The sequence below is a fragment of the Pseudophryne corroboree genome, chromosome 8 (genome assembly GCF_028390025.1).
Source record: "Pseudophryne corroboree isolate aPseCor3 chromosome 8, aPseCor3.hap2, whole genome shotgun sequence".
Taxonomy (NCBI): domain Eukaryota; kingdom Metazoa; phylum Chordata; class Amphibia; order Anura; family Myobatrachidae; genus Pseudophryne; species Pseudophryne corroboree.
Window position 1 is genome coordinate 491,547,425 of NC_086451.1, and position 14,280 is coordinate 491,561,704.

Genomic DNA, 14,280 nt, shown 5'->3' on the forward strand with positions numbered 1-14,280 from the left:
GTGGTGTGTGTAGTGTGTGCTGTGTGTATAATCTGATGGTGTGTGTGTGTAGTGTGTGCTGTGTGTGTGTATAATGTGATGGTGTGTGTATATGTGGTGATGGGGTTGTGTGTGTACTTTATGTGTGTGTGTAGTGTGTACTGCGTGTGTGTATACTGTATGTGGTGGGTGGGTGGGTATAGTGTGTGTGTGTGTCTGTGTGTGTGTGTCTGTGTGTGTGTGTGTGTGTGTGTGTGTGTGTGTGTATATGTATATGTGGTGATGGAGGTGTGTGTGTGGGTGTGTGTGTGTGTGTGTGTACTTTGTGTGTGTAGTGGTGGTGGGGGGGGGGGGGGGTGTCAGAGCCGGATTAATAATGGGACCCCATCAAAAAAAGGTTCCCAGCATTTCCTATGGCCGCATAAGGTCCCGTACACTCGCACATCAAACACTTTCCTCTGTTCCCGCCCGGGGGTAGAAAAACCGGGAATATTGAAAGTGAAGCGCAGGAAGAGCTTGAGAAGGCTCCTGCTGCTCCACTATCACCGCATTTATGCATACCAGTAATAGTGGCGCAGTAGGTGCTTCACTTTCGGTTTCTGCCCCTGGACCTCTCCCGCACTGCCGCTCCATGATATCATGGCGCACATCCCGCAGGGTGACTGGAACATGCACTGCCCTGTAGCACAGCTGGAGCAGCCGAGCTCAGGTCCGTGAAGTAAGGCTTGATGATCCTGACTGAGCTGCTGTATGTGGCTGCTGCTGCTATTGCTGCTGATGGCGGAAGGGCTGTAGTGCAGTGCTGTATAGAAAGGAATGCACTGCCACAATGAAGATGTTAGCAATTATATTTGGTGACTGGCAGAGGCGTAACTAGGGTTTTTGGAGCCCAGGGCAAGATCAATAATGGCGCCCCCCCCAAAAAAAAAAAATTAATAAAATGATAATAAAAAAAAAATACAAAAGGAAAGTATGTGCAGACGCCACCGGTGTCACTGCATATAAAGATGTCAGGGGGTGTATGTATGTGTATGTAGGTGCAGTGGTCGAAGTTGAATTTTTGAAGGTGTAATGAAAGAGTGTAGATAGCAATTATGCGCGCGCCGAAGGCGCGCGCGCTCCGGAAAAGGGGCGCGGTCACTCAAAAGGGGCGTGTCCTTCAGTGTCGTAGGACCCCTTATACTATCTAGTACTGGTGCCCCTTTCACATTATAGCACACGGTATGAGCCGAAATTCACATTATAGCACACAGTATGAGCCGAAAATTCACATTGCCCCACACGGCATGAGCCGAAATTCACATTATAGCACACAGTATGAGCCGAAATTCACATTACCCCACATGGTATGAGCAAAAATTCACATTATAGCACACGGTATGAGCCGAAATTCACATTATAGCACACGGTATGAGCCAAAATTCACATTACTCCACATGGTATGAGCCAAAATTCACATTTCCCAACATGGTATGAGCCGAAATTCACATTACAGCACACGGTATGAGCCGAAATTCACATTACAGCACACGGAATGAGCCAAAATTCACATTACCCCACATAGTATGAGCCGAAATTCACATTATAGCACACGGTATTAGCCAAAATTCACGTTACAGCACATGATATGAGCCAAAATTCCCATTATAGAGTTAGGGGATCCTACCCCCAGAATTAACATGGCCTGTGGGGCACTATGATGAGGGGAGCCCACCCCCTTAATAGACTAATTGCAGAGTTTAGCAGCGGAAGGGCTGCAGCGGTTTCTCACCCCAAGCTGCGGCGCTTCTGCCACCGCCGACACTCCACATCTTCGGCACGACCCGGGATGCAGAGCACCGCACCGGGTATGCACCCTTTTCAGTGTGGTCTGCTGCGCTCCGAAGGGGTTCTTGTTTCATGCTGCAGGATCCCGATGTGCGCCTTCCTCCCCGCTGTTACAGTCACGGTAAGCATTAGTATCGTTTACCGCAGAGGCCATTTTCTGAGGCATATGTGTTAAACCTCAGGAACTGAGATGCCCTTCTCACCATACAGCTGTGTGGCCGGGCGGGGGGACAGCCAGCAGCAGCATGCCGGATATCAGCAGCAGAGGGTGCGGGCTGTACATACTTGAGGCAGCTGGATATACAACAGTGCTGAAAGCCTCCGGAGCCCGCACCCCCGGAGCTGCAGTACACCGGCAGAGGACACCCATCCCCCGAACCCTGCGTAGCCCAAAGCCGGAGATCAGCAGCATGTTGAACGCGGAAGCAGAAGCTGCTTATTGCCGGTCAGCATGCTGCTGATCTCCGGCTTTGGGCTCCGCATGTGCATTACAGCCCCCACCCTCGGCTGCTGATATCCGGCATGCTGCCCCTGCTGCTGGCTTTCCACCCGCCCGGCTCGCCCACCCAGCTGGATGGTGAGTGAGAAGGGCATCTCAGTGCCCGTGGTTTAATACATATCTCTCTTCGGTAAATGGCCATTAGTACATCCCACACACACTGATTACACACACACAGACTGGCCACCCCCAAATCCTACACACACCCACTCAGACTACACACACACATTCTCATACTTTCCTCTCCCCCACACACACACTGGACTGCAAAAATTTACACACACTGACACTGTTCCACACACACACAATTAACACACACCAGTGGCGTGCGGTGAGGTCAGTGGCGTGCGGTGAGGCACTACAGCCATAATGTCCGCCGAATCCTGCCGATGACCCCTACCGCCACCGAGCCAATGCCCGCCACTGCCTCTGAGCCGATGCCCGCTGCCACCACCAATGGCTTACAAACTCGCCCACCATCAACTGACCCAGCCCTCCGCCACTAATTTGCAACTCAGTCCAAAGTCGCCAATGCCCGCTGCATGCCTGCTCATCATACTTGTGATATATTGTACATTTTTATAGAAAAAAATAATAATTAGTGTTTGGGACTGGGAAGGGAGTGGGAGGAGGACATGAATGCAATTTTGTTGTCCAGGGTTTCCATTAACTTAATGGAGAAGGGTCTGAATGGGTTAAAAATGTAAAAAAAAAACTGTGTGAGGTCCCCCTCCTAAGTATAACCAGCCTCGGGCTCTTTGAGCCGGTCCTGGTTGTTTAAATACTGGGGAAAAATTGGACAGGGGTTCCCGGTATTTAGACAACCAGCATCGGGCTCTTAGTCCGGTCCTGGTTCCAAAAATACGGGGGACAAAAGATGTAGGGGTCCCCCCGTATATTTAAAACCAGCACCGGGCTCCACTAGCCAGGGACATAATGCCACAGCCGGGGGACACATTTATGTAGGTCCCTGCGGCCGTGGCATTACCCCCCTAACTAGTCACCACTGGCCGGGGTTCCCTAGAGGAGTGGGGACCCCTTAAATCAAGGGGTCACCCCCCCTCCAGGCACCCAAGGGCCAGGGGTGAAGCCCGAGGCTGTCCCCCCCATCCGTGGGCTGTGGATGGGAGGCTGATAGCCATGTAAGTAAAAAAAGAATATTGTTTTTTGTTGTGGAACTACAAGGCCCAGAAAGCCTCCCCCGCTTGCTGGTACTTGGAGAACCTCAAGTACCAACATGCAGGGAAATAACGGGCCCGCCGGTACCTGTAGTTCTACAACAGAAAAAATACCCAAATAAAAACACAACTCACACACCGTGACAGTAAAAATTTATTAAAGCACACTGACACACTCACACATACTTACCTATATCCCACGCCGGTCACGTCCACTTGTCCAGTAGAATCCAGTAGGGGAATCTGTAAAAATGAGAGACAGATTACTTACCTACATCCCACGCCAATCACGTCCACTTGTCCAGTAGAATCCAATGGGGTAGCTGTAAAAATGAGAGACAGATTACTTACCTACATCCCACGCCAATCACGTCCACTTGTCCAGTAGAATCCAATGGGGTAGCTGTAAAAATGAGAGACAGATTACTTACCTACATCCCACGCCGGTCACGTCCACTTGTCCAGTAGAATCCAATAGGGGTACCTGTAAAAATTAAAATGATACTTACAAACTGCAATCCACAGGAGGAGAGAGAGAGAGAGAGAGAGAGAGAGAGAGAGAGAGAGAGAGAGAGAGAGAGAGAGAGAGGGGGGGGGAGACTAACCTGCTGCTGCTGCTGGGGAGACCGGCACACACTGCAGGGCCACGACGGGAGGACGGAGCCGGCGGAGGAGGGGGAGAGCCGCACACCGCCGCTCCTGTCAGCGGCAGCGGAGGAGGACGGGGCGCACACTACAGACGCCAATAACCGCCGGGACAATTAACAGACACACACACACAATTAACACACGCACACTGTCCCACACACAATTAACACACACGCACGCACACTGTCCCACACACACAAATAACACACCGCACACTGTCCCACACACACAATTAACAATCACGCACTGTCCCACACACACACAATTAACACACACGCACACTGTCCCACACACACACACACACAATACACACTCACACTGTCCCACACACACGCACACACAATTAACACACTCACACTGTCCCACACACACACAATTAACACACACGCACACTGTCCCACACACACACAATTAACACACACGCACACTGTCCCACACACACACAATACACACTCACACTGTCCCACACACACACAATTAACACACTCACACTGTCCCACACACACACACGCACACACAATTAACACACTCACACTGTCCCACACACACACAATTAACACACACGCACACTGTCCCACACACACACAATACACACTCACACTGTCCCACACACACACACAATTAACACACTCACACTGTCCCACACACACACACACACACGCACACACTATTAACACACTCACACTGTCCCACACACACACAATTAACACACACGCACACTGTCCCACACACACACAATTAACACGCACTCAAAACTGTCCCACACACACAATTAACACACTCACACTGTCACACACACACACACACACACACACACACACACACACAATTAACAAACACGCACTGTCCCACACACACAATTAACACACTCACACTGTCCCACACACACACACACACACACACACACACACACACACACACACAATTAATACACACACAATACACACTCACACTGTCACACACACACACACACACACAATTAATACACACACAATACACACTCAAACTGTCCCACACACACAATTAACACACTCACACTGTCCCACACACACACAATTAACACACACGCACTGCCCCACACACAACACACGCACACTGTCCGACACACACACAATTAACACACACACACTTAACACACACACACACAAAATGTCCCGCACCCCCTTCCCTCCCCTGTCCCGACAGCGAAGTATAAAGAAGATTACCCCGCTCACCTGCACTCACTGCTGTTCAGGGGCCGCACGCCCCCCGAGGTCGCGCACACTTTGCAGGGGGGAGTAGGGGGAGGCTCCTGGCTGCCGCTGCCTGTCTATTGTGACGTCGTCACTCAGCACACCATCACCTAGCCCCTGTGTCATCACTCAGCACACCATCACCTAGCCCCTGTGTCGTCACTCAGCACACCATCACCTAGCGCCCCTGTGTCATCACTCAGCACACCATCACCTAGCCCCTGTGTCATCACTCAGCACACCATCACCTAGCCCCTGTGTCATCACTCAGCACACCATCACCTAGCCCCTGTGTCATCACTCAGCACACCATCACCTAGCCCCTGTGTCATCACTCAGCACACCATCACCTAGCCCCTGTGTCGTCACTCAGCACACCATCACCTAGCCCCTGTGTCGTCACTCAGCACACCATCACCTAGCCCCTGTGTCGTCACTCAGCACACCATCACCTAGCCCCTGTGTCGTCACTCAGCACACCATCACCTAGCCCCTGTGTCGTCACTCAGCACACCATCACCTAGCCCCTGTGTCGTCACTCAGCACACCATCACCTAGCCCCTGTGTCGTCACTCAGCACACCATCACCTAGCCCCCTGTGTCGTCACTCAGCACACCATCACCTAGCCCCTGTGTCGTCACTCAGCACACCATCACCTAGCCCCTGTGTCGTCACTCAGCACACCATCACCTAGCCCCTGTGTCGTCACTCAGCACACCATCACCTAGCCCCCTGTGTCGTCACTCAGCACACCATCACCTAGCCCCTGTGTCGTCACTCAGCACACCATCACCTAGCCCCTGTGTCGTCACTCAGCACACCATCACCTAGCCCCTGTGTCGTCACTCAGCACACCATCACCTAGCCCCTGTGTCGTCACTCAGCACACCATCACCTAGCCCCTGTGTCGTCACTCAGCACACCATCACCTAGCCCCTGTGTCGTCACTCAGCACACCATCACCTAGCCCCTGTGTCGTCACTCAGCACACCATCACCTAGCCCCTGTGTCGTCACTCAGCACACCATCACCTAGCCCCTGTGTCATCACTCAGCACACCATCACCTAGCCCCTGTGTCATCACTCAGCACACCATCACCTAGCCCCTGTGTCATCACTCAGCACACCATCACCTAGCCCCTGTGTCATCACTCAGCACACCATCACCTAGCCCCTGTGTCTTCACTCAGCACACCATCACCTAGCCCCTGTGTCATCACTCAGCACACCATCACCTAGCCCCTGTGTCATCACTCAGCACACCATCACCTAGCCCCTGTGTCATCACTCAGCACACCATCACCTAGCCCCTGTGTCATCACTCAGCACACCATCACCTAGCCCCTGTGTCGTCACTCAGCACACCATCACCTAGCCCCTGTGTCGTCACTCAGCACACCATCACCTAGCCCCTGTGTCGTCACTCAGCACACCATCACCTAGCCCCTGTGTCGTCACTCAGCACACCATCACCTAGCCCCTGTGTCGTCACTCAGCACACCATCACCTAGCCCCTGTGTCGTCACTCAGCACACCATCACCTAGCCCCTGTGTCGTCACTCAGCACACCATCACCTAGCCCCTGTGTCGTCACTCAGCACACCATCACCTACCCCCCTGTGTCGTCACTCAGCACACCATCACCTAGCCCCCTGTGTCGTCACTCAGCACACCATCACCTAGCCCCTGTGTCGTCACTCAGCACACCATCACCTAGCCCCTGTGTCGTCACTCAGCACACCATCACCTAGCCCCTGTGTCGTCACTCAGCACACCATCACCTAGCCCCCCTGTGTCGTCACTCAGCACACCATCACCTAGCCCCTGTGTCATCACTCAGCACACCATCACCTAGCCCCTGTGTCGTCACTCAGCACACCATCACCTAGCCCCTGTGTCGTCACTCAGCACACCATCACCTAGCCCCTGTGTCATCACTCAGCACACCATCACCTAGCCCCTGTGTCATCACTCAGCACACCATCACCTAGCCCCTGTGTCATCACTCAGCACACCATCACCTAGCCCCTGTGTCATCACTCAGCACACCATCACCTAGCCCCTGTGTCATCACTCAGCACACCATCACCTAGCCCCTGTGTCATCACTCAGCACACCATCACCTAGCCCCTGTGTCATCACTCAGCACACCATCACCTAGCCCCTGTGTCATCACTCAGCACACCATCACCTAGCCCCTGTGTCGTCACTCAGCACACCATCACCTAGCCCCTGTGTCGTCACTCAGCACACCATCACCTAGCCCCTGTGTCGTCACTCAGCACACCATCACCTAGCCCCTGTGTCGTCACTCAGCACACCATCACCTAGCCCCTGTGTCGTCACTCAGCACACCATCACCTAGCCCCTGTGTCGTCACTCAGCACACCATCACCTAGCCCCTGTGTCGTCACTCAGCACACCATCACCTAGCCCCTGTGTCGTCACTCAGCACACCATCACCTACCCCCCTGTGTCGTCACTCAGCACACCATCACCTAGCCCCTGTGTCGTCACTCAGCACACCATCACCTAGCCCCTGTGTCGTCACTCAGCACACCATCACCTAGCCCCTGTGTCGTCACTCAGCACACCATCACCTAGCCCCTGTGTCGTCACTCAGCACACCATCACCTACCCCCCTGTGTCGTCACTCAGCACACCATCACCTACCCCCCTGTGTCGTCACTCAGCACACCATCACCTAGCCCCTGTGTCATCACTCAGCACACCATCACCTAGCCCCTGTGTCGTCACTCAGCACACCATCACCTAGCCCCTGTGTCGTCACTCAGCACACCATCACCTACCCCCCTGTGTCGTCACTCAGCACACCATCACCTAGCCCCTGTGTCGTCACTCAGCACACCATCACCTAGCCCCTGTGTCGTCACTCAGCACACCATCACCTAGCCCCTGTGTCATCACTCAGCACACCATCACCTAGCCCCTGTGTCGTCACTCAGCACACCATCACCTAGCCCCTGTGTCGTCACTCAGCACACCATCACCTAGCCCCTGTGTCGTCACTCAGCACACCATCACCTAGCCCCTGTGTCGTCACTCAGCACACCATCACCTAGCCCCTGTGTCGTCACTCAGCACACCATCACCTAGCCCCTGTGTCGTCACTCAGCACACCATCACCTACCCCCCTGTGTCGTCACTCAGCACACCATCACCTAGCCCCTGTGTCGTCACTCAGCACACCATCACCTAGCCCCTGTGTCGTCACTCAGCACACCATCACCTAGCCCCTGTGTCGTCACTCAGCACACCATCACCTAGCCCCTGTGTCGTCACTCAGCACACCATCACCTAGCCCCTGTGTCGTCACTCAGCACACCATCACCTAGCCCCTGTGTCGTCACTCAGCACACCATCACCTAGCCCCTGTGTCGTCACTCAGCACACCATCACCTAGCCCCTGTGTCGTCACTCAGCACACCATCACCTAGCCCCTGTGTCGTCACTCAGCACACCATCACCTAGCCCCTGTGTCGTCACTCAGCACACCATCACCTAGCCCCTGTGTCGTCACTCAGCACACCATCACCTAGCCCCTGTGTCGTCACTCAGCACACCATCACCTAGCCCCTGTGTTGTCACTCAGCACACCATCACCTAGCCCCTGTGTCGTCACTCAGCACACCATCACCTAGCCCTGTGTCGTCACTCAGCACACCATCACCTAGCCCCTGTGTCGTCACTCAGCACACCATCACCTAGCCCCTGTGTCGTCACTCAGCACACCATCACCTAGCCCCTGTGTCGTCACTCAGCACACCATCACCTAGCCCCTGTGTCGTCACTCAGCACACCATCACCTAGCCCCCTGTGTTGTCACTAAGCACACCATCACCTAGCCCCCTGTGTTGTCACTAAGCACACCATCACCTAGCCCCTGTGTCGTCACTCAGCACACCATCACCTAGCCCCTGTGTCGTCACTCAGCACACCATCACCTAGCCCCTGTGTCATCACTCAGCACACCATCACCTAGCCCCTGTGTCGTCACTCAGCACACCATCACCTAGCCCCTGTGTCGTCACTCAGCACACCATCACCTAGCCCCTGTGTCGTCACTCAGCACACCATCGCCTAGCCCCTGTGTCGTCACTCAGCACACCATCGCCACCCTACACAAACACACACACACGGGTCACGGACACCCTACACACACCTACATGGGTAATTGCCAGCCTACAGTTACACAGGGGCCAATTGCATACTATGCACACACATACACACGCTGTGGGTAGAACCACACACTCACCTTGGGACCAGACACTCCTTCTCCAGCCACCTCCATGCTCAGTCTTGCTGCCAGAGCTCTCCTTGCCTGGCCTGTTCTTCCACTCCCCATCGTAGATATCCCAGTGCCCATTACTTCAAATGTGCAGGGGCGGGGAGAGGGGGAAGGGGGAGAACCGCTGCTGCTGCTGAGGGGGAGGGGGGAGAACCATTGCTGCCGCTGAGGGGGAGGGCAGGGGGAGAACCGCTGCTGCCGCTAAGGGGAGGGGGAGAACCGCTGCTGCTGCCGCCGAGGGGGGGAGGGAACCGCAGCTGCTGCTGAGGACAGTGGGGAAGAACCGCTGCTGTTGCTGACGAGGGGGTAGGGAACCGGTGCTGCTACTGCCGCCGAGGGGGGGGAGAGGGAGGGGGAGGGGGGGGGCGGATCCGGATTTAACATGCATGGGTCTGGGGGATCGGACTGGCACTTTTGGGGCAGACTGACCGGGGGAAACGGGAGGCGGGAGTGTCGGGACGTATGTAGCTGGGGCGGGTGAGCACCCCCCTGGCTGCTCCGTGCACACACTTCTTCTCCAGAGCAGATTATCCCGCCCGCCGTGCGGAAGAGGGTTAGGGAAGGAGCCCAGATCTGGCACTAGCGATACACAGTACGCGGGGGTGCAGGCAGCCGGGCTGTATTGAATGAGGTCAATACTGCAAAATCCGGTGACGCCTCCGGACACCACGCGCAGCCAATGATGGTGCCTTGTCTGCTACTTCCCCACTCCACTCTTCTCCTATTGGACCGGCGGTGGCTACACAGTTCTCTGATCCTCACCCGCCCAGGGACGGTCGGAGCGGAGGTTCGAAGCGGAGGTTCAGACAGAGGCTGACAGTTTACTGTTTAATCTGCCCTGGCCTGGCCATCAGCGCCCCCTTCTGCCAGTCTTGCCAGGGCGCCCAGGGCATATGCCCTGCTCGCCCTACCTTAGATACGCCTCTGGTGACTGGAAACTATATATATCTCTTTCTTTGTAAGTATGTACTAGTTTAAAACAGGTCACCTCAATCAATGCCTGCCCCTGATTGGCTCTTCCCTCTCTCTGCTATTTACCCAAGCCCTTTCCCTTCCCTTTTGTGGCTCAAATCTCCCTCCTCCCTCCCATCGTGCCTCCTTCCCAATCCATCCCAGGTGGATCCCACACATTCATCCCAATTTCTTCCCCTCCCCCATCATGGTATAGACACAAACCTCTCACCCATCCCCCTTCCACACTCCCATACTTACCCTGGCGGCAAGTCAACCTTTCCTCAGCTGTCCCATCTCACATGTAGCTCTATCTATCTATCTATCTATCTATCTATCTATCTATGGGATGGCATTGGGATCCTGGTGCTTGTAATGCCAGTACTCAAAAAAGACCAATAGCGGCATCCCAAAGCGCAGAATCCCTACACCTGCTAGGTAAGTATTCTAACCCTCCCCTTCTACCTTTCTAACCCTCCCTACCCATACCCGCAGCCTAACCATAACCATCCTTCCCCACAGCCTTACCCTAGCCTCCCCCCACTTAACCCTTCCTGTAGTATAGTGAATCTACCTTCCTTCCCCTCATCAAGCATAGTCTAACCCTCCCCGCCATACTTACGATCGAGAAGCCGTCAGTCGGAGTTCCCGCGCCAGCATTGTGCTCAATGTCGGGATCCCAGCATCAATCTACTGGCCAGTGTTGGGATTCCAGCATCGGTATTCCAACTGCCAGCATCCCGAACGGTGATATGCTAACCAGATCCTAAATATATATATATATATATATATATATATATATATATATATATATATATATAATCACCCAATTAAATAATACAGACATAGTTTAGATTGCGGTCAACTTTTCAGGGACCTTATTACTGTATATGTGGTTCTTTTGACTTCGAATGCCACCTGAACAAGTTGGGATCTTATCGGTGGAGTGACAGACATCATGCACTTCATATGTGTGTATATACAGTGTATGTGTGTATATATATATATATATATATATATATACACATACACACACACACACACACACACACAACCATATTCCAGTAAGGCGACACTCTGGAGACTCCAATGTAGTGAAACAAAGTGGTGTTTTAATGCCAACGTATATATGGGTTCGGTATGCTTTACCGCCGTTCGGGATCCCGGCATTCAGGAGACCGACGCTGGGATCCCATCGGGTGGAATGCCGGCAGGGAGCGCAGTGAGTCCCCTCGCTCGCCACACTATTCTATTTGCCCTCGAGTGGTAGAGTGGACCTCCATCCGAGTGGGAATTCCATGCCTCGTCCGGATTTCCGACCACCGGCATTTCTCTGGGTGTCAGGATTCCGGCATTAGTATCCTGAATGCCAGGATTCAGACAGCCGGTAAATTGACTGCAACCTATATTATTTATATATATATATATATGTGTGTGTGTGTGTGATGTTTATGCGGTTTATGGCACCGGTGCGTGCACATCACTATCTCTATGGATAGCCTTAGACCCTTACCAGGCCATTTAATTTAGTTTGGTCTTTATATATTTGGCCACTGTTGTGTATGCTGGGCCCTTTACTAGGTTTTGCCCCTTTGTACCCGCTAGTTACTGCATTGGTATGTGCTCTGCGTTTTGGTATTGTCCACCTTTGGAGACCCTATTAGCCCATTTTGAGGTCTGGGTCATTTTGTGACATTACACCGGTGGTTGGGTATATTTATGTGACATGGCACTGCTGTATGTGCTTATTTATCACATTTGTCATCTTGTGGAGGGATGTAGTTATGTGACCGGCGGTCAGTAGACCACTGGTCACAATACTGACGGCTACATCCCATCCCCCTCTAAATCCTGAAAGTTGGCATGCCGATTAGCAGGGACTATTCCCATATATTGGGAATAGAACCTGTGGCGAGAGCAGCTCACCTCCTAGCCTGCAGAGTGGCGAAGGCAGTGAGCCCGCAAGGGGCTTCATTGCGCTCACCCCCTCTGGCATTCTGCTGCCGGGAACCCGCGGTCGGTATGCTGACTGTTGGGATCCCCAGCACCGGAAAGCCATACCCAACCCCTTGTGGATTATGTTTATTTTGTATGTGCATTTTATTTTATTTTAATTTTATTTATTTCTATTTTCTTTTTTTTTTATTTCTTACTTTTCATTTTCTATTTTCATAATTTTTTTAATACCTTTGTATTTCACATTCTGAAATATTTGTGTATTGTTATGTATTTTATCAGCCGCCTTGCTGTGTGTTCTATTACTGCTATGCCATGTGCTGTGGGATATTATACTATTACTTGCCGTATGACGCATCCTATTGGTGATACCCTCTGTGCTGTTATTGCATTGTTATAGTTCTCCCACATGGGTGGTCTTCTGTATGCCGGCGGTCGGGCTCCCGGCGCTCAGTATACCGGCGCCGGAAGCCCGACAGCCGGCATACCGACACTTATTTTCCCTCGTGGGGGTCCACGACCCCCATAGAGGGAGAATAAAATATTGTGGCGCGCATAGCGCGCCACCGTGCCCGTAGCGTGGCGAGCGCAGCGAGCCCGCAAGGGGCTCATTTGCGCTCGCCACGCTGTCGGTAAGCCGGCGGTCGGGCTCCCGGCGCCGGGATGCTGGTCGCCGGGAGCCCGACCGCCGGCCAGCCGTAGTGAACCCCTCCCACATATGTCCTTTTGTTTATAGCCTGCATGCTGTCCTGTATGTTGTCAGTCTCCTCCAATAGATTCCCTATTGATACCACATACTGACAGCCTCTGTGCTGTGGAAATTTACATTATCTTCCTTTGTAGGACTGCACACCACTATGTTGCTATTTTGTTTCTGTCGGTAGTTACTATGTTTCAAGGTGTTTGTTTCTATGATTGCCATACATAGCCCCGCTGATGTTTCAACGCTATTGCAGACACAGGACACCAGGATTTATAGGGGTTATTCTGTTGCCTGTGCGCTTCCAATATATACCCCACTCACTGTAAATGACATAGAGAGCCACACTGCTGTAGTCAGCACGGAGTGTGTAATGGTTAGCATTACTGCCTCACAGCACTGAAATCATGGATTTGATTCCCACCATGGCCCTAACTGTGTGGAGTTTGTATATTCTCCCCATTCTTGTGTGGGTTTCCTCCGGGTGGTCCGGTTACTTACCACAATCTAAAAATATACTGATAGGTTAATTGGCTCCCAACAAAAAGTGACCCTAGAGTGAATGTGTCTGTGTGTACATGTGATAGGGAATATAGAGTGTAAGCTCCACTAAGGCAGGGACTGATGTGACTAGCTGAATATTCTCTGTACAGCGCTGCGGAATATAGAAACATAGAAACATAGAATTTGACGGCAGATAAGAACCACTTGGCCCATATGTGTGCGCTATATAAATAACTGGTAATAAATAAATAATAGTCAGGAGGGGTTGCTGCCACACAAAGAGCTGCAAAGAAGGGGGCAGGTGTAAGCTCGGTATGAACAAGCAGAGTATGCCACGTTGGAAGGACCTTGTACTGTCAAGTTCTGGGCTAGCTGCACCAAGAGTGCTCGTTCGGCGCAGATGTAGCCACGATGAGCATGGCTACATCTGTATTACAGTCACATTAACAAGTGGTTTGTTCATTCATAGACTCTCACATTGCAATGTTCATGTAAG